The sequence below is a fragment of the Ptychodera flava genome, chromosome 15 (genome assembly GCF_041260155.1).
Source record: "Ptychodera flava strain L36383 chromosome 15, AS_Pfla_20210202, whole genome shotgun sequence".
Classification (NCBI taxonomy): Eukaryota; Metazoa; Hemichordata; class Enteropneusta; family Ptychoderidae; genus Ptychodera; species Ptychodera flava.
In genome coordinates, this window is record NC_091942.1 from 32,886,168 (window position 1) to 32,912,864 (window position 26,697).

At 37.8% G+C, this 26,697-nt stretch overlaps 1 protein-coding gene and 1 long non-coding RNA gene across 2 annotated transcripts in view; one reads left to right on the top strand and one right to left on the bottom strand.

The window, feature by feature from the left end:
• Window positions 1-2,671: 2,671 nt before the first annotated feature.
• LOC139151940 (uncharacterized) overlaps window positions 2,672-26,697 on the top strand; it is a 116,633-nt gene continuing 92,607 nt past the window's right edge. The window contains exons 1-2 of the mRNA XM_070725002.1: window positions 2,672-2,976; window positions 5,961-6,198. The gene's annotated coding sequence lies outside the window, so the exon portion shown is untranslated. The remainder of the gene's footprint in view (window positions 2,977-5,960; window positions 6,199-26,697) is intronic.
• LOC139151937 (uncharacterized) lies at window positions 12,718-14,723 on the bottom strand. The gene is made up of 3 exons (XR_011556510.1): window positions 14,546-14,723; window positions 13,956-14,097; window positions 12,718-13,349 (listed from the first exon to the last, which is right to left on the bottom strand). It is a non-coding gene; the product is annotated as an uncharacterized lncRNA (long non-coding RNA).

Below are 26,697 nucleotides of genomic sequence, written 5' to 3' on the forward strand. Positions count from 1 at the left end.
TATTTTCAACGTGCACGACATTACCCGTAGATTCTGTCTACCTCATCAAGGTTTAGGCCTCTTTACCGAGCAAGCGATGTCCTTTTCGGAGAAGTGCCCCATTTTGAAACGAAATTTGAAAAGAGCTGTGTCACATAGTCATAGTAAACTAAAGATTCACATTCATCTATTTACATACAGTTGTGAAGATGAGAATACAAACAGAAGCGAGTGATACAGTTCTGTGTAAAGCTACAAGTTGATTTATTAAGATACAATCCAACTTACACAGCAACTAGTAATACCATAGTGATTACAAAACTTATTGAACAAGGCTTAAAAGCATCAGAATCTTACCACAGAGTTACGTTTCTCATAATGTATACTCTTATGATGAACGCTGGAGAAAACGGGAAAAAAACTCTAAACGAAGGCGACAAAGCAATGCAAACATAGTTGACGAAATTAAGTGATTGCGGTTGGCCAAGAGTTTTTATCTGAGGATCCTAGTGTCAGTAATGAATATATTTTACATTACATGTTAATCGCTCTAAAACAGTATATTCACAACCAAAAGCGGAACATGTTTTGTAACTTTGCGCCTTACAATTTAACGTAGATAGTTCATAAAAGTTACTTAAATCCAAATTAGTCCCAATCGTGTTTGTTATTGTTTGAAGTGGACAATATGTATTTGGACAAAGAAATCAATAGTTATGATTAACGTTTTAACGAAAGGAATCGCTTACTGTAAAGGGGACTTGACTTGGCTATGATGGACGTCGACTTTCACTTAATTTAGTGAAAGAGTATGATTTTTTTATTACTTCTATGGCAAATTTAAACGAAATTTTCAAAATCTTAAGTTGAAAGCTACAAATACTCTTTTTAGTCCACCGAGAGATATTTCTCATATGCAAATTTCCCTGTGAAAGTTGCTTTTGATCTTTTTGATCATTGGATGTTCTCATTCTGACCTATAGATAACACGATTGGAACTAATCTGGGAAAATTGCAATCTGCAATCTGCAAAAGTACGCAAACCAGTTTTTCTTTTCAAATTACACACTTGTTTTTATGAGTAATATGTAATATGCAACATTCAGCTATAGGGCTCCTAACACTTTAGAGAAATTTGAAAAATATGAAAAGTATGAAGATCCAATTATCCCCAAATTAGTTCTAATCGTGTTGGTTGTGGAATTTGGAGGAATGGAATTACTGACTAGAGAAAGTTCTTAGATACCCATGCCATAAAGAACACAATAAGATGAATACAATACTCTGATTTCTACAAAATTATATAAAGATACAAAAGTACAAGTTATCACTAACCAACAATTCTATTGCTACATTCGCTACAATTCTATTGTTTCGAGCCTACGCCATCGATACATTGAAACGAGATTAAACAGCTCAGTGTGACAAGTTGCTGTAGAATAATAAGAACACACGGCAACTTATCCTTCTCACGGAGGAAATCTGCATACTATTCCAATGTATTTTACCGTTGTAAACGAGTTATGGGTTGACAATATGATGTCGGGAGGGGGGAGGCGCTTGGAAGATTTTCGGAATCAAATTTTAAGAGGTTGCCTTTTGAAAAAATTCCAGCCAAGGATGGCAGTAAAATAAGAATGTTTGCCGACAAATATGAAGTAAAAATAATGCATAGACGAGCACTTTGAGTCTGTCCTTAAAATTTTCGGCACCCGATTTTATAACATCTTTAATTTTTGTAAAACCCTTTTGGCACACCATGTTTATAATATATTTCAATGTGGGTACCTTTCGCTCACCTTATTTTCATGTAATCTTGTATTTTCTGCTTAACTTTGATTACAACATTTTCATAACATCTGAATTCATTACATTTCATTTCAGTAATGCCCTGATTTGAATAAGATTTTAACCCACACTCTTGCTGTCGTTTGACATATACTGTGTTTTAATTTGTAACATTAAGTAGCGTTAATAATCACCTCAGAAATCGCTTGTCTAATAGGTCTTTAACGTTTCAAAATTTTTCTTCCATCTGTCTGTATAAGTGTCCACCTTGTATGAGAGAAATATTGCAAAGAAACTGTAAGCCTAATGGCAGTTTTCTATTGTGGCAATTGTTAAATGTCTGTGTATAGGTGTTCTGTTATATGAGCCATACTGAAACAACTCTTCTGCCATAGGATTGTTGTCAACGGACCTCTGCATTCACTATATCTGGTTTTATGCTATACTAGTCTTCCATGCCATCCACTCTTTTAGTAGCTACAGCACCATTAGCCCTATACTTATTCTTATTGCGCGGGTAAATTGAGAAATGCCCTATTTGAGGCTTTGGTTGTTTTCAGGAGCTTGTCGACCGGAAAGAGAGGGGGTGCAGGGCAAAGAGAGGGAGATAGTAGTGAAACGTTTGCGGTTCGGAGAGAGCAGAGTGGAGCTTTTTGTGAGAAGAAGGTAAGCGGAGAAATTTCCCGGTAGGCAAATTAGTTATTTTTAGTTCCAGAGGGCCTGAAAAGCTCTCCTGGAACTATTGTTTTGCTTGAGTTCTATGGACATTCTTTCTCGGTTGGAATTTTAACTTTATCCTGAGGGGGCGCCACACACTCGATTGCATGAAATTTTTCATGATGCTCGGTAGAGTGCGCTTAGATATAGCCTTGCTCAAGGTTGCCTTGCTCATTCACTAGCCTCGGGTGTTCAGCCAGATATGGGGCAGGGCTCAAACAAACCAGCATGCCTTTGCAAGCAAGGAATTTTGTTTCATACATTTATAAACTATCCAACTATGTGTTACCGACCAGTCGAAAAGAAAAGCCTTCGATTGTGCTACCATCGGGCACAGTGCCATGCATTAGGCAATCACACGATACTCAGCGGAGTCTACTGTCCACGGTGAAACACTCCTGAGTGTCCAGTGCAGTGGTTATTGTGAGCTGTAACACTGTTGCTGTGATTATTCAAAACAGGAAGTTTATCGCAAAGATAATGCAGAATATTGTGAGTAAATATTATTATTATTATTATTATTATTATTATTATTATTATTATTATACTTTATTGTCCTAAAAAGGATAATCACCTTACAGCTCAGAGGATAAAAATAACGACCTGACAGACATAAAAAACAAAAACAAAACAAAACACAAACTAAGTCAGAAAACACACGGAAAAAAATACACTTCAGAGATTGAGTCTCTTAATGGCTGTTGGGACAAAGCTCTTTCTGTACCTTAATTTGTTACACTTCAAGCAGCGAAATCTCCTTCCTGAAGGCAATAATTCAAAAGAGGAATACAAAGGATGGTTTACGTCAGCAGTGATTGATCGTGCTTTGCGCAGTATTGCACTATCCGTGAGCACTGAAAGGGACGGAGTGGGTTCACCAATTATCTTAGCAGCAGTTTGCGAGATTTTTAACAACTTATTGCGATTTACGGTAGAGAGCAATGAAAAGTAGCAGATATTGCAATAAGTCAGAAGTGGTTCAATAATACTCCGATATAGTAAGAGTAACAGATGTGAATCCACATCAAAGGAACGCAGTCTTCTAAGCACGTGCAACCTCTGCTGACATTTCTTTGAAGGGCTGTTGTATGATGACTAAATGAAAGTTTACTGTCGAGAATTACGCCAAGGTACTTGAAAAAGGTCACTTGTTCAACAGGTTCTCCATCAATACAAATCGGGTCATTTTGGTCAGGAACCTGACGAAAGTCGATTGTAAGCTCTTTCGTCTTTGATACATTTAGCTCTAGGAAATTCGAGCTACACCAATCAGAAAAATATTTAACAGAATTTATGTAATCAATTTTCGAGTTTAAGTCACTAAGGAGAGCAAGTACAGCTGCATCATCTGAAAATTTGAAAAATGGGCTAGTTGGAGAACTACTTTGGCAATCATTTGTATACAAAATAAACAAGAACGGACTTAAAACACATCCTTGTGGGGCACCAGTGTTTGTAGAAATCATCGTGGATTTGGACTGTCCAACCCTTACACACTGTGGTCTGTCAGTTAGGAAATTATAAACCCAATGAATAATTGAAGATGGAACATTGAACTTCATTAATTTATCTATCATAATATGTCGCTGAATAGTGTTAAAAGCAGAACTGAAATCAATGAATAGAATCTTGGCATAGTTACCAGCTTTATCAAGATGTTCTAACAATCTATGGAGAAGGCAAGCGACTGCGTCATCTGTACCTCTTTTACGTTGATATGCAAACTGATTTGGGTCCAGTTTTGATTGAACGTGGGGGAGGAGATTTGACAGGATCAACCTTTCAAAACATTTAATAATATACCGGTTAAAGTCTGTTGAGAGAGAGGTAGAAAGTTTCTACCTGCAGTTAGTCGGCCGAGCTAGGGAGAGATGTAGTAGCATCAGTCTTCCTTAACAAACAAGCCTTGATATGTGTTTGCACCATTTTGAAGGTGACGTTCTGTATATAAATCATATCAGTGTGCTTTTGAATAAAATACATACCAGCCAGAATTGCATCATTCAGTTGCATTTTTCGGCGCGCCCTTCGGGCGCATTACTTTACTTTATCATACACATATATCAGAAATATCTGAAAGTTTTCAAATTGAAAGCTGGTCTTGCGAATCACCATACCAGCCAAAATTGCATACTTCAGTTCCTGTGATTGGCTCGCCCTTCGAAGGGGCAGAGTACACAGCGAGAGTAAGCCTATAGGGTAAGATGTCGCCGGGCCGACTACTTGCCTTCTGTCCGCCACCCCAAGTCGACATATCTTTTTTTATTTACATATTTATTCAACTTCAATAATTTTTCGCTACACATCAAAGAAAAAGACATCCTAACTTACAGTGTATGAAATGAAATATTTAACATATTACATCGCGTAAAAGCTTGAAATTTTGTGCTTGAGCTCTCTGTAATAGCTCACTTTTAATCACTACAGTAGATGGAATAGAATACTTCAAATTACAGGTGTTGTATTTATGTATAGCCCATTTTCCTATTAAAATAATCAAGTTTACTAATTTATCTTTTTTCCTTTTCATTTCAATTCCTCCTACAATTATTTTATAATTCAGTAACAATTTGAAACCCAATACTTTTTCCAAGATATTTTCAACATATTTCCATATATTCGTAGCAACTATACAATCCCAGTATCTATGTTTATATGTATCCCACACTTTACATGAATCACACAAAGGAGAATTTCTAATCTTCCATTGAAATAACTTAATAGCATTTGGCACTCTGCGTATCATAAATTTCCAATGAAATGAGTGTAATTTTGTTTCTGGAGTGATTTTCTTAGCTAACGTCCACAGTTTACTTTCATCAAAATTACAATTACATTCCATTTCCCAAACTGAAATTGCACTTGTTTTGATCAAATTACTTTCCATCAAAATTTCATAAATAACTTTTGTTTTCATATGTCTTATTTCTATCTGAACTCCATTAATAACAAAAACATTTAAATAGTCATCAACAACAAGTCGACATATCTAAACGAAGGACATTAACGAGTTTTCACACACGACTTATAAACAATCCTTCGAGAATTAATTTGATACATCCCTAAAATGACTTGTATAGGACTCTTCATTTATCGTGTTATCATTTTTAGTATAAATAACTTGAATTTTACTTGGCACAATATATCCATAAGAGCTTCTAGAGTTGATTTAGATTGGACGGTATAAAAACGTCATTGACCAAATACTGAACTGAAGTTAAAATTTCCCATCTTTCAGTTTCAGAATAAACACACCGTTTTTGTATACTAATTCACTTATACAGCAGGTTTCGAAAGTTTATATTTCTTCGGCCATGCACGTGGCGATCAATACTCGAATTTTCTTGGATGTTGTTGGTCTAAGGCATTTTTGATGATGTTGTTTTCAGTATTAAATGAAGTAATCTGGTTTGATTAAGTTCGTCATCTGATTCTGTTTCTTCGATCTCCTTAATTTTATTTATTCTTCCTTGCAGCTATTTTCATTGATGGCTGTTGCTCAACGACCAGTTCAGATAAATTAATACCGAACGGAAAAGATAAGGCAAGTGGCATGAAAAAAATTAACGAATAAATTTGGCTTTCTAGCGGAACAACACCCATCTCAGACTGTCAGCAATTTCCCCTGTCGTAAGCTGTATGATCATGAAAGATTGGTATGAAGTCCATATGGTTACAAATGTTATAAGTATGGACTTGTACGTCCAGAGAAAGGTTAGTATAAGTGAACCAATATATTATGCTGCGTCCACAAATAAAGGTGAAAGGGGGAGGCTGGAGGAATCGCGATTGAAATCTTATTTATTTTTCAGGCCACCCTCAATACCCTTAAAAATGTTCATGTCTCCCCATCCATATGATCAAACTTTTTCAAATCTCCTTCACAAATTATCATATACTGCCTATTTTTAATTTAAGGGATTTACTTTCATAAAAAAATAATATGCACTGCTCAGTTCTGCTCGCAGATGTTCGACGCGACCTGTTACTAGTAGTTTATGAATAATTATTACTAACATTAGAACCATTGGATGATATAAAAATGTTGCAAACTTTTGTATTACCTACCAAACCTTAGACTCGGAAAATGTAAAAGATAAAGAGAAACCACAATATGTGCAGGTCGAAACCTTATACGAAGAGCAAAACTTTCAAGTTCCCCTCTACTCTCCTAGAATTTTAGAATCCCCCTTTACCATTATTTGTGAATGCAGCCTTAGGGACGATTCAGAATTTACTTCCAGGGGGAGGGTGGAGGATTTTCTATTTTCTCGGTGATTTTTTTCCATGGCCCCCCCTAGTAAATTATAGAAAAAATCTATGGCCCCCCCTCATCTTTCCTGTTTTTTTTCCATGGCCCCCCTAATATATACATGCATGCTTATACGGTACATTATAGACATATCTAGTCTAACAAGTTGCAGGAACTGTAGGGCCTAGTGGACATTAATCGATGATATAACAAATCATTTCGGGTTATGTGACTATAAAAGAATGATTTGCAGGGACTGCAAGTTGCACACTTTTGGAAAGGGTAGCAATAAACATATCTTGTTGTAAATTTCTGAAGAAAAGTAAATTACTAAATATGAATACTTTTTTTGTTATGTCTCACTGATACATATGATGCACACAAAGACAAGCAAAGATGTCAGTTAGAAATGGTGAACAGAAAATCAGAGGAGCAGATAATTGGCAAAGTGATATATATCTTGAAGTTTAATGGTACATCATTTGCAGATATCCAGATATTTCTGGAAAGTGAGATGTACATGTACATGCACACGTTCAGCATACATTTTCATTTGATGATGCTGAATATTTGCAGACTCACGGTGAAAGTTTTAAACATTAGGAATTAAAATTGGTGAAAAGCCAACTTGTTTTTAATTTTCTCTTTTTTTTCTAATTTGGTTATCATAAAACCAAGTAGCTGCCACTGAAAGCAAAAATGCTGAGGAATATTTCAGAACATTTCTTGGACAAAAACACCTTATCCAAAACATGAATTCACATTTTATTCTGCTCATTCCATTCACAATCCAATGTTCATATTAAAATGCAGACAACCTGTGCAAGTCAAAATTCACATTTTGTCAGCAGTATTTTTCAAAATGACAGAGCATGCATATTTCAAATTTTTTAAACAAACTTTAATTTTAAAATAGTCATGATGCGCATGTTTCAGATGACACGAAACAATACATGTTAATTTATTTTTTTGCCTTTTCTGCCAGCCGCCACTGTGAAATATTTGATTATACATATCAGAATGAATGGGACACATAAGTATTAGCATCAATACACAATGTGTAAGCCTATCCACATTTCTCCTAGCCTCATACACGCTGAGATCACTTCTTGGACTACAGCAAATTTCTTGTTTACACAATATTTCAACAATCCGACACCATAGCATTGGTGCAGTGCCACATGATCTTCTGGATGCACATACAGGATTATTGAAAATCGACCCTTTTGTAAATTTTTCACCATATATTTTTGACAGTAATACATAATATTTTATTTTCAACATTAAAAAACTATTCGCTGAAAAAGCACCTTGAAGATGAGACGGCCATAAATTTATTTTCAAAAAGTTTATAGTAGATTTAAGCACTGTAAAAAGTTATGTAGAACATTTAAAAAATTTAGAAAGGGTAAAATTGATGAGAATGAAACATAGAAAAAAGGAGCAGAAGAGTAGCAGTAGCAGTAGTTCACTCAAAGGATGAAGTGGGTGTATATTTGGGGTAAAAAACCTCAATTTTTGTATTAATGATAAAAATTTATTTAAGTCAAAATCTAGACAGTATTTTCTGAAACGTAATATTTTACTTGAAAGGAGAGTATTCATGTAGAAAAAACAACTGTTTTATTTGGCATTATCCATCCTCATTTTAAAATTGTAGGGGTTTAAAGACTGACACTCTAATAATTGATTAAAATCATGATCAGCAAAATTAAAATGCCTCGTATTCAAATGCCTCTTATTAAAAATGTAAGAGCTTTATTGCCAAACAAAACCAATTGATAGTTGTTGTGTTATATAGCATTTAAAAAACATAATGTGAAATTTCAGAAAATTTGACCCAGCCGGAGTGGAGTTAAATTCTTTGGAAATTTTGAAATTGGGAGGCAAAAGAAGCCAAGAAATCGGATGATTTGCATACATTTGCATAAATTAACACTTCTTTATCATGCAACTTTCAACTGCTTTACAAGCTACAAGGTAAACCCAACCTTAAAAAGACATTTGCTGTAATTTTTAGCATTTGTTCAATGTTCATCTCTGTGTATCAGCATTTGTTTGTTATTCTATCACTACATAGAACACCCAATGCTGTATTTAGCAACATACCAGTGTGAACATAAATGACCATTGTTATTGTTGATAAATGAATTCTAGTCTGGACTTGATCTGAGATCTCTTTTCAACAAAAACAACCCTGACTGTTCACTGTATGGTTTGTATTGACATGCTAAATACTGGACATTTCATAACGCTTCAGGGAGGAGAACAAGATACGCTATAGATGCATAAAACAAACCACTGTGAATATTACCGAATTTGGCAGCTAAAGGAGTTTAACTAAACATGTTGAGTTTATCTGTCACCCAGGTAGCGTCTATGGTTCTCTTTTGTAGAGATCAGAAATTCTGGGCAAATATGGAATTGATGTTTTTTTTTCCTTGGCCCCCCCCTAAAAGATCGCGGTATTTTTGTCTGGCCCCCCCTAAATTTTCTAGGGAAAAATGGGTGGCCCCCCCCCTGAAAATCCTCCGCCCCCCTGGAAGTGAATTCTGAATCGTCCCTTAGCGGACTTTTTAAGGCTGTCATGCTGGCTGTTTAATCACGGTCCGGACCGTGGTTCAATAAAACTTTCATCCAGATCAAAAGTTGTTCGCCCGTTTCCTAGTGTATGAACCTTTCGACCATGGTTACTCGACAGTCGACGATAAAACATTCGCCAGATATTACGGTTTTCTGTGTGCCCAAAGAATCCTTGTGTGTGGTGTGCCCGAGCCACGAAGATGCGTGTACTCGGCAAACCGTCGGTGTGCGCAAGCGCAAGGCTAATGTGCATGGATTTTGCAAATCAAAAGGCGTCTCCCTGGAACACCGCCTCTTCGTCAACATCAATACTGTCTTATTAAATAAAGACGTTTTCTTTGCAATCAATTTTAATGAGTTCAATGACAGCGTGAAATAACGTGAACAGTGTACAACAGTTATAAACCAAAGCTATATGCGTAATAAGTGATCGGGGATAACCCGACCGAGCTAGTGACGCTGTACACAAAAGTAGCGAGCGGAAAAATCCAGCATTTTTTAATAGCTTGGGTATGAGAAAAACATGACTTTTACCCTCGCATTCTGTATTCAAGACAGTTAAATCTTTGTTTGCGGTTGGCCAGTTGGTCATTTTAGTTCCTTTATTTGTTTGAGCTCTCGTCCGTTCACATCATAGACTGGTACCAGTCATTTGCCTTTTCTCGGCAGCAGTTTACAGTTTATTCTTTCAATATATTCTATGTTGATATTGAGTACATGCCCACAGACTTAGAGCGAGTCTATCCACACTTGCACTGTCATGGGGACGCTTCGTTTGCGTTCCCTGTTAATGAGTTCATTTCAAGCTTTCAATAACAGTCCTCTGTGTAAGTTGACAAGCCGTTGAAACGTATCTAATGTGCGTTTAAGTGAAGCTGGGGAAACCCCGGCTGAGCAAATGACGCTGCACACAGAAATAGCGAACGGGAGAATCCAGCATATATCTAGGGTAAGAGAAAAACAAGACCCCTTATCCTAGCATCATTTGTTCAAGACCTGGACCAGCTTAAACGAGAGAGGAATAAAAAGCAGAAATATGAGGCTACCTAACTCTGTATTCGCGTGCTTCTTTATGTGAACGGAAGGCCCCTTCCCATTATGAGCTTCAAAATTACGTGTTGTAATTAAAATCATATATGCACGTTACGTATGACACCAACATTTTCTTTGCCGCATTTCAGTCTCGGCAAATAATAGGGTTCAGATTACTTGGCATTATTGATCTGCGATTGAAACACAGAGCCACATCAGGTGTATAAATATTCGTAAAATGTGAGAATAGTAACATAATAGAAGTATTTGTCCAATTTTATTCTTTGGGTTTTCTTTCTCCTCTTTTTACGTCATTTTTATATCAGCTTGATTTTTTCGTGAGGATAAAACAATTTTACATTTTTTATGTGTCCACGTCGTGAGTCTTATGTCTTAGGATCAGATATAGGCCTATATGCGTCATATTTATTTAATCATCAATTGACAAGACTAGCTCTATGCCGGGGCTCTATGTGGACATTTTATTTTGGTGTCTGTTTTAAGGAGCCTCTGTGGTATGCATATTTCTAGTGCAAACCACAGCATACCAGTTTACACTACATCGAACAAAGCTTGTTTGTAAGAATCAGGGGTCGATCATGTTTGCACGACGCAGGAATCTGCACAGAGCAGTCACACCGCGTTTTGAAGTAGCAGAGACTTCTCATTGTATTATCTAGGTTATCCACAGTATCTCCATACTGCCTCAAGCTCAGCAACGACGAGAAGATTAAGATTGCTGATTGAATGTGAAAAAAATATCACGCGGCCGTCCCTGATATGCATAACGCCATTCAACCCTGACGGACTTGTAAGGTTGGTGACCCCAGGAGACCTCGGTCCAGCATCATTTTATGGGGTTTGATTTCGTAGGGCTTGTTGATGAAGTCCTGAACTCTAGGTCTCATTTTGACGAATTAGCTTTAATCATGGGCCAATTTGAATTTAACAGTGCGCATACGTAGGTGTGTTAAGACCTCTAAGGTGTCCCTGACTTCAAAGGTGTTTTTCAACTTGGGCGGCACACCTTCGAATGACAATATTGGGATGATCCGCCCGCCCGTCTGCCAGCTGTGTAGTAAGAGGGAAAATTCCATGAGTCATTCATAACACAAACCTATTCTGATAATGATATGAAAAAAGGCGGAACAACTGTTAATAATGTCAAACCAGTGCAATTTATTATTAAACCTACATACGTGGAAATAATTATGTACTTGATCTGCACTTTGCAAGAAACCCTTGCAAGAAAATCTTTCCCATCGTGCCCACTGAGAAATTCCAAAGACGAGGAGAAAACAGTTTTTCCTTTTTCTCTGTGGAAATATTAATGTTTACCGGTCTTGATCAGTTGGCAACCTCTGTTAGAGTTATGTATCGATTCTACTGAATGCACCTTGATTTCGTAACGTTCCAGGTTTAATTTATCACTGGCGCTAAATCATGACGAGACGTGTATACAGTGTACATACATCTGATAAGCTTACATGTGCTGTTTTTCAGTCTCGCAAAATGTTTTAACTCATTTCAGGCGGCAAAGGCCGAACACGGGGCACACAGTCCTGCCCATTAGCATGTCTGGGTCATGCGGGGCCATTTATACTAAAGATACGCCTATGATATCATCGGCTAGAAAAAGCTCAACCAAGCCAATGAATGTTAACCTATACCCTCGTTAAGTCGGCGTTCTGAGTCAATACATGGTTGATAATTTAGATGAAATCCCGGCGAAGAGTTCATCGCTTATTTGCTCAAATTTAGAGCATTGGCCGTATAAGGCGTTAAAAACCATTTTTGGAGGAGGGGGAGGGTAAAAGGGGTACTGAAACAAACTGACTCTTCGTTGGGTTGGGGACTTGAAAACGTGAGACTGAAATGGGAACTCGAAAACAAATGACGTAATGCTTCTAGGCAGCCGATTTTAGAAGTAGCTTCATGGACCGACATAGAACAAAGTCACACAAAAATTACCTTCAACAAATACATCCGTAAAATCTTACATGTATCTTGTTCAGGATCTCGGCTTCGTCTTTTGGCCTTCGCCCACACTCCAAAAGGATGAAGGCCAAATGATGAAGTCGAGATTCTAGACAAAAACTCGTCATGCACAAACACTAAAATCACACGAACACTCTCACATCCACAAATCACGTCAAGAGAAACGTTGTGCAAAACGGGTATCCAGTTCAGGATGTTTAAGGATAGTATGGCAGTGTGGCCAGAGGGCTAAGAACTACTACAGGATAAAGAAGTATAGCTATACATGAGGTTCTGCTCAAAATATGATTCGGTCATTTGACGTGTTTTCTCCACTGCAAAAGAAGAAAACTTTCAGTCAGACGAGACAGACACGAACGAAGGAGGTGTACATTTAGTCAATTTGGTTTTATTTGCCGACTACCCGAGTGTTTTTATTTTGTACATATTGTATGCATACAAAGTATCTTCGTTACTCTTCATGCAAATTCAGAATCATAAATAAATTCTGTCTAAGTCTACTGCGAAATGTGGATATCGAAAGTGAAAGTAATACAAATGAAAATGACTAAATTCAGATTTACAAATGCACGAATTGAAACAATGTGAAGTCACTTCAGTAAATAAAAAACGTACAACACAAACTGGGAGTTTCTCTACATCTTTTACTTGCTGCAACCCGTTGCCCCCTCGTCGCTCGTCCTAGTAAAATTTCGTAGTAATTGTGTGAGTTTAGTATATTCTCAAGCCAATATTTAAAACAGTATAAAAGTAGCATGGGATATATTTGTAAGTGATTTATATATGTTATTTTAAATTAGTAACCCCGTCTAAGAAGCAAATTTGTCAAATTATGAGTCCCGTCATATCCCCCCCTATCGAGTCCAGCTTGACTTTTAGAATCAGGCGTCGATCATGTCCACACGACACGTTGCAGGAATCTGCACGACGCAGTCACACAGTGTTGAAGTACCAGAGACTTCTCATTGTATTGTCTAGGTTATCCACAGTATCTCCAGTTCTGTAACGACGAGAAAATTAAGATTGTTGGTTAAATGTGACAAAATAGTACCCTTTTTGCGGTAGAGTCTTTTTTATAGAGTAATTTTTGTGTCGGTAGAGTAACCGAGTTGGTGTCATTTTCATTCGATCTGTTAGATACGGACTGTGGCTGACATGATTTGTTGGCTGTTGCGTTAGTCGTCTCGCACCCCTGCAACTCTTTTACTTTATTATCGCAATGCCTGGTGTAAACAAGTAAATTTCCCAATAATCACTGCCACTAAATGTCATGGCGAAGAAACAGACATATATATATATACCTAACATAAACGCACTCTCTGAGAACACGGTCGCTCATTGATTGTTAGGCACTTCGTACAGGGGCAATCCATTTGTCGGCTTTATCTAACAGCAAATGGGCCAACATGATAAAAATTCAAAGGGAAACAATGGGCTAACACCAAGTCAACACTCAACGTCAACAGGAACTCATGGGAGAACCAGGGGTTCAGGAATGCCCCTTAAAAATTAAGTTGTTTAAATTGCACCTGATCATGAAATACTTTCGGGGAAATATCAAACTTGGACAAAAAATAAACTCGCTTTTCAAATATTATGTATTTACCCAATGGATGGTAGTAGTGTTGATGTGGCCATCGCCATCGCGTCTTCACTGTTTGAGACATGGGCATGCTGTATATACGACATCCCATTGTTTGCTGACATATAAGTTTCATCATATTTTGGCGGTTTGCTTACCACTGAGCCTGCAAATGCAATTACAGAAACAAAACAACATCATCGGTAAATTGTTCTGCTGAAAATTCTGTATCAAAGTTAAATAAAATTTCATGATAATGCTCATGTCTGCCACATGACACTTTGTCCTCTAATGCAAAAATGATGTGGCGGAGATTGTATAAGACTGAACCAATCATTGTTTGTTGAAGACAGTTCGTTAAGAGCCTAAAAGAGAGACTACACTGAAATGAAATCTTCCAAGGAAGGAAGCTGATGTATAGATTTTTTGTAAGAAAATACAAAACTAGGTTTACATCACTGCGAGGAGGAACAAATATATGAATAGCCCACAGACAATATGATTTGTACAATGAGTAGCTTGTAAGACAGCGTAAGAGTGAATATGGATTACATGAGCTTACAGATATTATACTTTAACAGAAATCCACAGTGACACACACTCAAAAATCTTACCAGAGTAAATTGGCGTCGCCATGGAAGATTCAGAGAACTGTGGCTATTGTCCAATGAAGTGTGCCATTTTGTGAATAAAAGGAAACGATCGTCGATGTAGCACTTGGACTGTAGCTGGGACTTGCTCAGAAAATAGAATGTCGTCAAACGTGACGGCAACAGCCTTTATACAACCGATGATGTCACCTACTTGCGCACGCAGCATTGGGTTTTCCCCGTGTCGGTTCTTTCATTCTGGACTTTCCCGTTGCTATCTTAAGCTTTCGCATAGTGCAAACGGCGTTTTCCCTCTTTCGAGTTTACGTTATATTCCAAAGCAAAGAGAAAGATATGGGCCATTTTAACAGAAGGAAACATCCATCTAACAATTAAGCCCTTTGTTGTTTATTGAAATTTTATCAAGTTGGTTAATTTACTTTTAGATAAAGCTAATAATTAACCCTCCCTTAAACACGTTCTGCACTCACAAAAATGCAATATGCCCAAGCTATTTCAATACCGAAAGAGGTACAGTGCAAAGTATGTGTCTATCCAAAAGGCCGCGTAAACATCTAACAATGTATCTACTGATGAAACAAAGGCAGGTAAATGAGCGGCTTTTGGTTTACACAGAGAACCCTACTGAGAAAGAAAAACTATTATGTGTATGTATCGGCTACAATTCAGAGAGAAAGTATGGTTGTAATAGCAAGATTAGAAACCAAGCCCATTCCAGTAGTGTACTGTAGCAGCACTTAGATCAAGCTAGTCGTTCGTGCTGCAATAAAAGTTATACAGGCGAGTCATGGAAATACTTTGCTTTGCATATAAATGTGATTATCACAAAACATTTTTAACAAAGTATCGGACCAGCTGCAAAACGGAAGACCTGTTTTCCTTCGGGACTGTTTTTGGCTCTAGCAGACCAATTTCAATACCGCAAACACCGACAACCAACAACGCAAATTCGGCACACATACGTCACCGATATAAATAACGGCGTATATTAGTGATTATCAAAGAATATTAATGGTTTATTCGTACAATTGACGAATTTCATATTATGGAAAATCTCCATGAGGTGTACTTGAAAAAGGTAAACATATCAGTGATTAATATGCAGGAACCTAATATGAATGTATGAGTGAACACTGGTAAGGCCAAGAAAAATAAATAGTTTGTTTCTCATCCTAGACATATTGCAAAAATGATGCGGTTATTCCTCAACTAACAAGAACGCGCAAAAAATCATGAAAACGACATACGAATGCACGCAGTCTAAGCCACCTTGAGGTAATCCAATTCTGGCCAGGTCAATTGCTCCTGCCGAAGAGCACATAAAATGACGGTAATGAAACAGTGGGAAAATCGTGAATTCTGGCCAGTTGCCGTGTTGTCAAAGACTGAGTTCAGTGACCAACCAAGAAGATTTTTTTCAAAAGTACAAGACATATATGAATAAGATGCTACTCAAAATTGAAAATACTGGAAGGTTAAAATATTCAATCAAATAAATGTTATAATCTCTGAAATTTTGTGTGTAATAATTGCAAATTTGGTTAAAAAAAATAATTCCATTCAGTCATATATTTTTTCAGGTAATCTTTACTGTTCAAGATTTTACTTTTGTATTATTTTATGACGTGAATGTGAAAATTTAGAAAATCAAGCATGGTGACCCCATCTCTTTCTTTAATATTTGATTATTCTCATATGCTCAGGTATGCAGTGAAAGTGACACTGCAGTAGCAGGGTAGTATCTGATAGTGACACTGCCCGTAGGCAGTGGACTGTGTAACGTTGACCGAGTCTGTCTGGGATTGAAAACAGTTTAAAAATTGAGTTCAAAGTAATATAATGTACACTGTTCAGATCTTACTGATTTTATTTGAGGCCTTTCCTGTGCTGTCAACACTATGCAAACCTCCCGATTACTCGCCATCATCTTTACACAATAACAAATTAATAAAATTGTCCATTATAAACGGGCAACAGTTACCCAACACGCTTCAGTTATAACGACTTTCTCGGGCTGACATACCGAAGCCGTCTCCTATATGCCGAGACAATAAGCTTTTTCAGACTTGTTTCGGGACTTTCCAAACGCTTATCTGTCATACACCTTTACGACGTCGTACGTTGACCTCGCGTTTGTGCAAGAACGACACAAACAGTCGCTAGGGGTCCTGTCAAAGCTGTCTTTCCTTCAAATGATGGTTCTTTTCGTCCGACCTTTTGTACGACAATTGTCCAACGTAAGACACGGGTCATGACATGGGTACGCGTTAGGGTATACAATACAATATAAGAAAAACAAAATGGCTTTTACATCGCGGCATTTTATTCTCAACACGTACACAGAATCTCCGCAGAAAGGAATTGGAAGAATACAATGCAATTTGTTCTGTTTCACAATTTACAGAACATGTTAAACCTTTTTTAAAAGCTGGAAAATAAATTCTTTAAAATATTGTCATATAAGACTAGCCTTATTGGGCAATGTAACTTTAAATTTCATGATAGAGCATGTCTCTCATACTAAGTTGCACACCAGTCTATTAATTTTGATTATGTCATTCATGGTGTGTGGAGAACACCCTTCGTATAAGAAAAATATGTTCTGTTTTTCACTTCGTGTGTCTATTTTGTGCGAACATGAATGATTTGCAAACCGTTCGTGCCACAGTGCGGGGGGGGGGGGGGTCTTAAGGTGACATATGCATCATGTGATGACAACAGTTGGACAGATGCTATGCTTGAAGGCTGGCTTTCTTCAGCTGCTGTGCGAAACGTGTGGAGATAATTTTTTTAAAATCCTGAAATAAGTTGCCACAGAGTCAAACGGCGCAAATGCATGTGGCGTCATTAAAACTGACAAGGTAATAATAGTCGTATAGAGGCTATAGGGCCTATAGAGACAGATCCTGGTCAATAGTACCATACAAATATTGTTTTGTTGAAAAGCAACCATCGTTATGAAAAGATTAAGAGTTAATGGAGGGGTGCATAAAAATTAGGAAAACTTTGTCATGCACTTCCAGCAGTTTACTGTGACCTGGTGAATATAGATAACGCCAGAAGAGAAATGGAGGGACGGAACCGAACGCGATAGATCCGTCCGATTTTAGCAGAGTTTGAGTTTCAGTGTTTCGTAAGGGAACGAGGGTCTAACGGGTGTCAGCCGTAAACAACTGCTTGTGCTTCCACGGATGTCAAGAACAAACAGCCTTTATTGCTTAGGTTTGGATTGAATAATACTTTCCCACTCCAAGACCACCGATAAACTACAATAAACTATTTTCCATACATATTGGGTGTATGCCAACATTGACTGCTCTAACGTTATAAATAAGTACATATACGGCAAACCCATTCTATTTGTGCTTGGCCTACTGCCAGGCCGTGCCAGCACTCAGAGGTAATGGCTGCTGATGAATCAGACGGGAGACTATAAAAAAATAACAAAAGTTTCAGACAATCAATACAAGATAGTCGATGTGACTAGGTGACCCTTACAGAGGACAACCTTTGTCGTCAAGCCCATCCAACTGCAACCTCTAGGTGGCGGTACATACTTTTGCTATTGTTTAAATGGCGGAGAGCAGTGCACTGGCGGGCAATATGGTGGACGGTACTGGTCGTGGTGCTTCATTCTCATCGACTTCTGCACAAACCGCAGTGTCAATTTGTATTCAATCTGGCAAAAGTGAATAATACTTGGATCACTGAAAGGTGTAAACAATTCTACATCGTCCTAAGGAGTATGTTTCTGTTTGTTGTTTGTGAAAGGCCCCAAGACAAACAGTTTATCCACAGTAGGAGTGTTCTTGGAGTTTGTGGGCGGTTACCATCGTAGGGTGGGGTTACTGTGAATGTTGAACAAGAATAGGTTCTATTGGTGACAATCTCAACTTGGAACTGTCCTGTCAGATGCATTGGGTTTTCCCGAATTTGTCATTTTTGTAATATTGTGTAATTTGTAATGTTGTGTCAGCGACAAGTAAAACCAAATCTTTGTCAACGGTTTACATTAACTCACTGAAACAAATCATATGCACACCATTATGACTACCAATATTTTGTTTCAAATTCACAGTATTTATCGTGCATAACTTATGTCAATTCTTTCAATCTGGACTTTCGCGTTGCTATTTTAAGTTTTGGCAAAATGCAAACGTCATTGTCTCTCCTTGAGTTTACGTCATAATCACAGCACAGAGAAAGATCTCGGCTTTTTCTTCAGAATGAAACATCCACCTAAGGCGCCGTAAAATAAATTCTTTGTTTGCCGTCCGCGTGCGGGTAGGTTTTTGGACGAAATCTGAAAAACAAACACAGATCATATACTCGAAAATACGGTGCGTTGAGTCCTTCCTTTGTTCGCAATGTCGCAGCAATTTACTTAAATGTCGCAAAAACGCAAATGCCCTACGATAGTTTCAATACAAATCAGATTACCTATCGTAAAGGGGTACACCAACCGCTGTACGTAAAGTGTACATGTGCACCTCCTGTTAAAGTGGACTGCAGTATACCGTAAGTGAAGATCGATCGACCGTTTCACAAGTTTATTTCTCCCTCAAAGTTTCCAAATCGCGGAAGTGCGCTGTATACAAGACGGATCGAAAACAATTCTTGACTGGTTTAGCTTCGAATAAGGCATGGAACTGAATTTCCATCAGCTTCTGCGCGATCCGCGATTGATCACGAGGGGGCAAGCAGCCCTGTGGTGGGGCAAGCAGTTACCGCCTGTGAAATGTTCGTTGTTGAATGCTCCAAATAGTTCGTACGCAGTATAAGTTGCTCTTACTTTGAACATTGTTTTTGTGCTAAAAACGATGTGGTCATTTTATAAGTCCGGATTAGAATTCAGTTTTCAAAAATAGCAATGGTCATTCGGCATAGCGTGCACGCCGTGCACAAGTTGTCAATCATTTCCAGTCGTCCGTCGTGTGTGTAGCGTTCACGTTCGTTCGTGTGTGGAGCAAATGACAGCTCTCGGTCTACACGTAGGCTACCTTCCGCAAAGTTATGCTCTATTTCAAAGAAAGCATAGTCCTAGCAATTTATCACAGACGAAGATACGCTATTTTTCGGGAACAAATATCGACTGAATCTCGACGGCGCGGGCGAACACTGTAAACGTCGCGCCTGACCCTGTTTGCAATGCGTACGGAGCCCACGGTATACGCGACCAGCTTCGAGTTCGTCGTTTCCGCAAATTATTCACGTAATTCTTCGGAATATACAGGCGCTACACTCTTGTGTTTACATTGTTCGGATTAGTAATGTCGTAGTCTGTGAAATTATCGATTTCATTACATGACTTTTGATCGTGGGAGAAACATCGGCCGCCACGTTGTTTGTTACATATTTACGAGCACACCGAAGATCGACCAAAAAAAAAAAGGTCCGACGCACCAAAATTGATGACATAGACGCGGGTTGTCGTGACGTAGAACGACTAGAGAATAAATCCCGTATTTTTGTTCGGAGACGACAAACTTGGCTTGTGCATGTGATAAGGCCTCTTTACCGAGCAAGCTATGCCCTATTCGGGAAATGCCCCAAACGAAATTTGAGTTATGTCACGTCGTCATAGTAAACAAAGCTCCCCATTCGTGTATTTAGGCCTACAGTTGTTGGGGAGTAGTGTGAGGATGAGAATACTAACAGAAGCGACTGATCAGTTCTGTTTAAGCTACAAGTTGATTTATTACAATATGAATTGAGCTTACATAGCAACTAGTAATACTAGAGTGATTACAAGACTAATCAAACAAGTCCAAGAAACATATATTCTTACCACACATGCAGTTACTGTTCTCATAATATATACTCTAATGATGAACACTGCAGAAAACGTGAAAACTCTGAAGTATTTGCGGTAAAGCAATTTGAGCGGGAAACATAATTGACATAAAGTGAATGTTGCTGGCCGAGAGTTTTTATCTAAGGACCCTAGAGTCAGTAAAGAATATATTTTACATTACATGTTAATCGCTCTAAAACAGTATATTCACAACAAAAAGCGGAAAATGTTATATAATTTTGTGCCTTACAATTACGGAGATATTCAACATTAGTTGATAAAATATGTAATTACAACAACATGGAGACAGTTTTGCGACTCGACAATGGTAGCCTGCTTTGGCAGTTGTCATTAAGTTTGAAGGATTAGCTAACTGTTCTAAACTGTCCTAAAATGCAACGCAAGGCACCACCAAGGTCCCTCCCTTGTGGAGGGACCGTGGTACCACTTACTGGAACAGATGAAAGGCAAAAGAAATTAATAAAATTTGTTAAAACTTTCAAATCGAACCAAATCGCTGTAAATGATTAACTAAATTATGCACGGAAATTCCCCGAAGTGCAAATTCAGCAACTAGTCTGGCTCCCTGCCTTTTGTTCAAACGCTGCTGGCGCTACTGAGCAGCGCAGCCAGCGGTAGAAATGTGGCAGGGACCAGACTAATTCATCAACTCGCACGGCTGTCAATTTGAGAACAAGCACAAAGGATCTGGACAGTGACTACAGAGATGTAGCCATGAAAGAACTAGACCGTTAGTTGATCCATTTTAGTTGAATTTAAAATGTCAGTGATTTCTCACGATTTTAGTACTCTATTTCTGCAGTAAATGTCTCTTTTATATTTTAAAGCAAAATAGGGAGTTTTATTGTTTGATGATTTTGTGAAGTCATCGTTTGTTATGTTACTAATTTTAGTTTACGGCTCCCTTTGACATTATCTATGGAGTGATTTACTGTCGAATTGAAGACATAGCTGGAAATTCAAACTGGCTTGCTATAGGAATATAGCGGAAAATAGTTAAACAGTATATAAGCAGAAAGATGGCAATTTTCATCAACGCCATGTTGAGAAGTCTCTTTTGTAGACTATCGTGGCTATCACTGGATCTTAGTTCAGAAACTACTTTTGCTTGTGTACACATTGGAAAAAAGAACTCGGAAAGGAACAGTGATTATTGGGAAAAGTCGTTCGAATTCCACACATTATAGTATAGCAAATGGAAGTATCGGGTGGTTAGATAATTGAGTGACAACACACTCAACCCATGAGCCAATAATCAATATCAAAACATTGCATGACATGGTATCATATGAACATTTTCCATCGAGTGTGACTATTTAATGGCAGGTCTATACTCAACTGGATTTTGATTGTACTGACACTTGCCGCGTTGGTCAAAAGCCACATCAAGTAAAGTGCTATTGGTCTGCCACTGATAATCTGTTAAGATAGTATGCGCCTCGGAAGTAAAAGACTGACATGTAAACTTTTGCTCAATATTTCCCAAGTGAAAGTTTCAACCATTCTGTTATCAAATCAACAATGAAAATCGAGGTCGCCGTGCAAAGATTGGAGTATAGAGAAACAAGTTACTCAAAACTTTGCGATATTTAAATTCAAAATCAAGTCTTCAAGTCCAAATGATCGCTTTTTGCATCTCATCATGTCATATCGTAATTACGAATGTCAAGTCTTTATGTCCAAATGATCGCTTTTGCATCTGGTCATGTCATATCGTAATTACTAATGTGAAGTCTTCATGTCCAAATGATCGCGTTTTGCATCTCATCATGGCATATCGTAATTACGAAAGGCATGTCGTAATAACAAATGGCATAACTTAATTGTGATAGCCATTCAAATTATAGCCTACCACTAACGCGGGTCTGCTGAACTTTATTCCCTCAATTTATTGTGTGGCGATGCCAGTTATATGCCTGCAAACTTGGTGCGAGTCTATCCGCCCAAACTTGCACTGTCATACGGTCGCATCGTTTGCATTCCCTATAATGGGTTCACTCACAGCTTTCAAAAACAGTCCTCTATGTAAGTTGACAAGGGGTTGAATAGTATCTAGAACGAAAGGTAAACTGATGCTAATGTGCATAATAAGTGAAGCTGGGGAAAACCCGGCTGAGCAAATTACGCTGTACACAGAAATAGCGACCGGGAAAATCCAGCATTTATCAAGGTTAAGAGAAAAACTAGATTCCGTGCATCCTTTGTTCAAGACCTGGTCCTTTTTTCATGTATTTTTGGTTTTCATGTCTGCTTGAAGTTTTTCTGTGAATATAGAACACTTTCACATTCACCGTGTTTATATGTTCGTGTTAGCTATCTATGCATCAAGCTGTGTATATGTCTTCTCGACCTATCTGTAATCTCCATTGATTATAGCAGTCTTTGTGCGCACTCAACGACCTATAGCTGTTCACTGCTCGTGTTAACGTTCTTTTGATAACCTCGACAAGAGTTCATCGTATTGAATGAACCGTGATTCGTACTGTTCGGCTATATTAGCCTTCAGGTTTAATTGAACCTTGGCCCTGGCACCAAATCATGACAAGACACGTATATACAGTGTGTATATATCTGATACATGTGCTTTTTTGCAGTCTCGGAAAATTTCTTACACTGTCCACACTGTCCTGCTCATTAGCATGTCTGGGTCATGCGGGGCCTCTTGCTAAGCGCTCAAGAAAGGCAATGAATGTCAATATCAATGTCAAACCCTCTCTGAGTCGACATTCAGAGTCAATACATGATTGATAATTAGATGAGACTTTGGTGAAGAGTACTTTGCCTCAATTTCAGAAAAATTAGAATATAAGTTGCGTTCAAAACCAACTTTGGGCAGAAAAGGAGTGGGGATGGAGTTGGGTATTCGAAAAATCTGACTCTTCGTTGGGTCGGGGACTTAATGAAAACATTTTGAAACTAAAATGGGGACTTGATAGCAAATAATGCTGCTACACAGCCGATCGGAAGTATCTTATTGGACTCAGATTCAATAAAAAGTCATACAAAAATAAACAAAAACATCGGCAAATACTCATCTTTTTCAGATCTGCACTTTGTCTTTTGGCCTTCGTCCGCACTCCAAAAGGATGAAGGCCAAAAGTTTAGATCCTAGACAAAGGCTCGTCATACACATACACATACACTGAAACATGATAGGATCTCGACTTCGTCTTTTGGCCTTGTCACAACCGACAACATAGTAACTTACCGATAACATATCAAACGTAGTAAAAATTTACCGATAACGTAGTAAATTAACCGATAACGTAGTAACGAACTGATAAGCAAACGTAGTAATTTTTTCTAACCGATAACGTAATAAAAATTTACCGATAACGTATCAATGAACCAATGACGGATTAAATCAACTGATAACGTAGAAAACTCACCCAATACCGCATCAAACAACCAATAACGTATCAATTAAATGATATCTGATTAAGCGATTCATGGGGAGCGATAGATCGACCAATTTATAGATAGATAGATAGATAGATAGATAGATAGATAGATAGATAGATAGATAGATAGATACATAGATAGATAGATAGATAGGATAGATAGATAAATAGGGCGATCAATGTATTGATAGATAAATCGATCACTCAACCGATAGATCGATCGATCTATCAATCGATGTTTGATAGATGGTCGGTCGATCGATTGATCAATCGATTCATAGATAAATTGATGGGCAGATCGATCGATAGAGCAAAGAATCTATCAGTTCGATGGAAAGATAGATCAATAAATCGATAGTTCAATTGATCGATTCGATATATCAGTCGATAGATAGATCTATAGATCAATTTCTTATCACATTGTCTCTTACTCAATTTTCTTTATGTATCTTTTCAGTTTCGCGTAAATGTGACACATTTCTGTAGCACATCAATCGTGTTTCGACTGTTTTCATCGTAGTACGAACGACTAAGTTGATCTAAATGTTGTTAAACTACTGGAATAGGTTTGGAAAGTTGTTTCTCGCCTTGCTATAGTAGCTGTACAGTTTAATTCTAGTTGGCTAAAATTCAAAGAGATAGTATATCTACTGATGAAACAAAGGCAGGTAAATGAGCGGCTTTTGGTTTACACCACAGAGTAATATCATAGACTGTCTATGATATTACTCTGTGTTTACACAGAGAACCCTACTGAGAAAGAAAACTATTATGTGTATATATCGGCTACAATTCAGAGAGAAAGTATGGTTGTAATAGCAAGATTAGAAACAACTTTCCAAGCCCATTCCAGTAGTGTACTGTAGCAGCACTTAGATCAAGCTAGTCGTTCGTGCTGCAATAAAAGTTATACAGGCGAGTCATGGAAATACTTTGCTTTGCATATAAATGTGATTATCACAAAACATTTTTAACAAAGTATCGGACCAGCTGCAAAACGGAAGACCTGTTTTCCTTCGGGACTGTTTTTGGCTCTAGCAGACCAATTTCAATACCGCAAACACCGACAACCAACAACGCAAATTCGGCACACATACGTCACCGATATAAATAACGGCGTATATTAGTGATTATCAAAGAATATTAATGGTTTATTCGTACAATTGACGAATTTCATATTATGGAAAATCTCCATGAGGTGTACTTGAAAAAGGTAAACATATCAGTGATTAATATGCAGGAACCTAATATGAATGTATGAGATTTTCATTATTGTACATACTGTGAAGCATCTGGTGAAATAAAGCATTCATTCATTCATGAATGTATGAGTGAACACTGGTAAGGCCAAGAAAAATAAATAGTTTGTTTCTCATCCTAGACATATTGCAAAAATGATGCGGTTATTCCTCAACTAACAAGAACGCGCAAAAAATCATGAAAACGACATACGAATGCACGCAGTCTAAGCCACCTTGAGGTAATCCAATTCTGGCCAGGTCAATTGCTCCTGCCGAAGAGCACATAAAATGACGGTAATGAAACAGTGGGAAAATCGTGAATTCTGGCCAGTTGCCGTGTTGTAAGAGTTCAGTGACCAACCAAGAAGATTTTTTTTCAAAAGTACAAGACATATATGAATAAGATGCTACTCAAAATTGAAAATACTGGAAGGTTAAAATATTCAATCAAATAAATGTTATAATCTCTGAAATTTTGTGTGTAATAATTGCAAATTTGGTTAAAAAAACAATTCCATTCGGTCATATATTTTTTCATGTAATCTTTACTGTTCAAGATTTTACTTTTGTATTATTTTATGACGTGAATGTGAAAATTTAGAAAATCAAGCATGGTGACCCCATCTCTTTCTTTAATATTTGATTATTCTCATATGCCAGAATTCAAAAATTCCCGATTTCCAGGTCTCCTGGTCTTCCATGTGTTGCTCTCTGGCCTGATCTTGTGTACAAGTATGTTTCACTGTCATGAGCGTCATTTGACCGAAACTCTTCTTCAGCTACCATGTACATCAGGGTCAGAGCTATCTCTGTCACTGCTCAGGTATGCAGTAACAGTGACATGGCAGTAGCAGGGCAGTATCTGATAGTGACACTGCCCGTAGGCAGTGGACTGTGTAACGTTGACCGAGTCTGTCTGGGATTGAAAACAGTTTAAAAATTGAGTTCAAAGTAATATAATGTACACTGTTCAGATCTTACTGATTTTATTTGAGGCCTTTCCTGTGCTGTCAACACTATGCAAACCTCCCGATTACTCGCCATCATCTTTACACAATAACAAATTAATAAAATTGTCCATTATAAACGGGCAACAGTTACCCAACACGCTTCAGTTATAACGACTTTCTCGGGCTGACATACCGAAGCCGTCTCCTATATGCCGAGACAATAAGCTTTTTAGCTCCGCTGTCAGCGACGCGGAGCTTATCAAATAGGTTGATTTTCCGTCGTCGTCTGTCGTCGTCCGTCGTCGTCCGTCGTCGTCGTCGTCCGTCGTCGTCCGTCAACAATTGCCTTCTCCTCTGAAACCGCAAGTCCAATTGCTTTGAAATTTTATATGCAGTTCACTTGGGGTGACCTCACTTCAGTTTGTTCAAATTGTGGTAAAATTTGCATATTTGTATTTTTGGGGCAATTTTGGTGTTTTTGGTAAAAAAATCTTCTTCTCTGAAAGCACTTGTCCAATTGCTTTGAAATTTGATATACAGTTTACTTAGGGTGACTTCAGTCAGATTTGTTCAAATCGTGATGAAATTTGCATTTGTATTTTTAAGGCAATTTTTGTCATTTTTTGTAAAAAAATTTTTAAAATCTTCTTCTTCAAAACTACCAGTCAGATAGCTTTGATATTTGGTACATATGTCTCTGGGGATGATCTATTTCAGATTTGTTCAAATTGTGCAGAAATATGCAAAT